This window comes from Nannospalax galili, unplaced genomic scaffold, assembly GCF_000622305.1.
Source record: "Nannospalax galili isolate Female #2095 unplaced genomic scaffold, S.galili_v1.0 scaffold16, whole genome shotgun sequence".
Taxonomy (NCBI): domain Eukaryota; kingdom Metazoa; phylum Chordata; class Mammalia; order Rodentia; family Spalacidae; genus Nannospalax; species Nannospalax galili.
The window spans coordinates 1654258-1658309 of NW_008339910.1; the positions used below are offsets into that span (position 1 = coordinate 1654258).

Below are 4052 nucleotides of genomic sequence, written 5' to 3' on the forward strand. Positions count from 1 at the left end.
TGGGCCCCTACTAAATGGCAGAGAAGCCTAACACTGAAGCAGTGGGAATGGCTGTAGGTAGTTCAAATGTTGGCAAATGGACAAGACATAATTTGTAAATCTTACTGCCTTGCAGAGTTAAGAGGGTAATCCAGAGATCTTGCATGCTAAGAGCAAAAGTGAGCCTGTGCCCAAGGCTAGAAGGAAAACGGTATGTGGGGTATGGGAGATTTGAGTTGTTTAGGTTGTAGAGGAGTCAAGGTGCCATGTCTGGAATTAGACTTAACTGGGAAGAAGGTTGGCCTAGAGAATTCAAGGCAAATTGGTGTGGTGGACACCCAGGATAGAAGGCTGGTCTCAGTTGTGCAAAGGCAATTTGGGGTGAGAACAGGCTATGAAGGCTCTGAGAAATTAGACTGAAGAATTGATCTGGTCTGGATGCAGGGAATCAGGATGAAGTGGGTCTGTTTGGGCTAAGAGGGTAGTACAGAGATCTGGGGTGCTAAGGGCAGAAGCAGGCCTGTGCCGAAGGTTAGAAGGTGTGGTCACTAATTTTTTCCCATTCCACTTGGAGATGCCCCCCCCCATTCAGGTTCTTGCAGTCCTGATGCAGATTGACAAATCAATATAAGGCACTCTATTTGGCTTTTGCATAGTTTATATAACATCCTGGAATGGAAGTAACGTACAATGATTCCCATAGGCTTTTCTTTCCCATGTTTGAGGCATGCACCATCTGCCTCTGGTCCACAGTCTCCACCAGCTTTTTGTGGGGGCACAGCCAGCTTTTCTCAGGCAGCTGCTCATCCCAAATCCAGTCTGGTTCACTGTTCTGCCTCCCTCTCGGTCCATGAGAGTCATGCGCTCTTGGGTTATAGGAGGCAGCATCTCACTCCAGTCACTGTGGTGGCAGATCCACCCCTTTTTCCCAGTGTGCTCCGAGTTGCCCATGCTCGCCCTGAATAAACTCCAGCTTTACAGAGGAACATCTGGGTTATAGGAGTACAGGATGTAGGGGCTGGGAGATTGAATTTGTTCAGGTTGCTAGAGTCAAGGCACAGTGGGTGGGATCAGACTTACCACAGAAGAGTTCAGGTCTTAGAAATCCCAGGCAGGTTGGGGTTGGGGGCAGCTAATGTAGAAGGCTGTTCTCGGGAGTCCAAAGGTAAGTTAGGGGTGGTTACAGCTGATGGAGGCTTTAAGAAAGTAGACTGAGTAATTGAGTTGGTCTTGGTGGAGAGGATCAGGGTCCAATGGGTGGGTCTGGAGTAAGAGGGTAATCCAGAGATCTGAGGTGGTACGGGCAGAAATCAGCCTGTGCCCAAGGCTCAAAGAAGAGGATGGTGGGTGCCAAATTTTCTTGTTTGGTTGGGGTTTCTTAACTGCTTCCCCATGCTTATGCTTGGAATTTGTCTGACTTGGGCCTGCAAAGGACTTGTGTATGCTGTCACCATTGCTGTGAGTTTATATACTAGCTGTCTGAAAGACTGTTTCCTTTTGGCTCTTGCAATCTTTCTGCTCCCTCTTCTGCAACAATCCTGGTAATGACTATGGGACAGTTGAGGTTGAACTAAATGCATTTTGCATTTTGCATGGCCATGAGCCTATGAGAGCCAGGGAGAGGAATGTGGAGGTTTGAATGAAAATGTCCCCCATAGGCTCCAAGTGTTTGGACATTTTTTCCCCAGTTGTTGGTGCTTTTATGCGAGGTCTTGGGGAAGGTTTAAAGAGTTCTTAAGCCTTGCCAGATCTCCAGTCATTCTCTTACTTCCTGTGCCTGCTTGAAGATGTAGGGCCTGGTTTCTACTCCTCCTCCAGCCACCTCTGCCACCATGGCTCCCTGTCATGTGGACTGATGCCCCTTTGGAACTGTAAGCTCAAATAAACTCTTCCTTCTATAAATTGATTGGTCAGTGTTTCTATCACAGCAAGAGAAAAGTGACTAATACATTAATAGAAATGTTTTTTTTTCCGCTATTTACTATTTGTCAGGTCATCTGTTAGCTGCTAAGGATTAAATATTGAGCAGGAAATAAAAAAATCACCACCTTGTGAAACTACAGAATTCAGTAGGGGAAACACATTTTGGTGTGCTATATTAATTCTGTCCAGATTTACTAAGTTACATAACATTTCCTCAAAGAGTTCCTATTGAGTGGGCAACTAGAAAAATACTTTGCATTACCTTTATAAATAAAATGAAAATTTCCTTGTATGGAAGAGACTGTTTTTGAATTGTTCAATGAAATATAATTCAGCATAATGGAAAATTTTTGCCCAATATCTGAAGTGAAAGAAGGATGTCTATTTTATATATATTGATTTTATGTATATTCGGTGCTACCATGATGTACAAAAATTACAAAATAACATAGATAAATTATTATAATAATTAAATAGATATAATGGAAAATTTTTATATATGAGAAATATCTAAAAAGCTTATTCAGAGAAGCAGCAGTGGTTCCTCTGGGGAAGGGAATCCTTTTGAACTTAAACATTGGGAGTTTCCTTGTTTTTTGTTTGTTTTTTATTTATTTTTCTTCTTTTGTCTTCAGATTCTTGATGACTAAAAGGCACCAGGAAAATGATTCAGAGGCACTGACAATATCTCTGTGTGTAGAACAGTTTGTAGAAAAAAATCTTTTTGGTTCTCTATACTGCTATCAGCATATGTCACTAAGACACTGTATTTATTTGAACTGAAGGAAGTTGAAAAATCTTATAATGAAGCTCAGCAGACATAAACAGTTTACCTCTTAAATGATATGGCTCCTTTGCCTCAGGCATCAGGACATCACTATCTGCCTATCGGAGTTTGTAAGGCCACTGTTTAAGTCTGGAGCGGATGCACAAAGAATAGGAGATTCTGTGCTGATTGGATGCTCTGACCATCATGAAGCATGGTGGTTTGCTGTGGATCTAGGTCTGAATAGCTGTTCTACCATATATGTCTCTTTACCAATATCTGAAATGTAGATAGAGCAAAAAAGCTTTTCAGCTGAACTCCATGAATTCTTCCTTGTTATTCATGGTTCAGGTATTTCTCTGTTGGTATGATGGTCATCTACTCTCTAGCAAAAGTAGTAGTGACATGGCAACGTTGCTGGCAGCGAGTATGTGTCCTTCCAAAAGGATTTTCTACTATACACAGATGGTGATCACTCTGGTTTCAGACGGGGCCTTATTCTTGCTTCCTTACCAGAGCACCTTTCCAAAGGGTATGTATTCTGCCTTGCCAGGTTTTTGTGATAAAGGCGAATGTGTGGAAAAGGCTGACTGACCAGATGTTGTGGAAGACGTAGAACTGGAATTGGAGACTACAGTACTCTGCATCCTAGCAGTGGACATTTCTTAATAGCTCACTTATCATTGCTTGTCATGCAGTGGTAAAAGTGGGGCAGACCGAGATTCTGGTGAACTTGAGACAACTAGAAACAGGTGCCTGGTTTGGTCATAATGAGGTGGTCACAGGCTGGAGAAGAAAAGTTCTCTTCAGCAACAGAGTAAGGCTTCTATTGCTTTTGTCCACCTGATAAAGAGTGGATGAGCAAAGATACTATTTTTTCCCTGACTGCTTAGCTCAGATCAAGCCATTTAGAGTCCTTCTGGGTATTACTGAAGGGCATGCCAGAGATGCACTGTAATTATAGGTAACAGAAATACTTTCCTAAGTCAGAGGAGAAGGTGAAAACATGGCAAGATACCTCCATCAGCAGCATTAATGAAAGAGGTTCCTACTAACAGACAACCAAAACGTCAGTGTGGGCTAGGTATAGTGGCATGAGTCTATGGACCCAGGTCCTTTGGGGGCGGAGGTCAGATGATCACTTTTACCCAAGGGCGAAGGTCTTCCTCAAAGTAGTCTACAGTAAATCAGAGGTAGTGTTTTGTTGAGGTAGTTAAGGATCAAAATGATTTAAGACAATTTAAGAGTATTTTGTAGTCTTAGCTCTTTTACTGCTCAATCTAAGGAAAAAGCAAACATAAAATACACACTAGAATTTGTACAACCAAGAAGTATTGATTAGCTTCAATTAGGGAACTATTGAGAGTAAACAAATGCCAAACCT

General features: G+C 42.2%; 1 pseudogene; it reads left to right on the top strand.

The window, feature by feature from the left end:
• Window positions 1-1232: 1232 nt before the first annotated feature.
• On the top strand, window positions 1233-3515 carry LOC115070634 (annotated as a pseudogene).
• The last annotated feature ends 537 nt before the right edge of the window (window positions 3516-4052 follow it).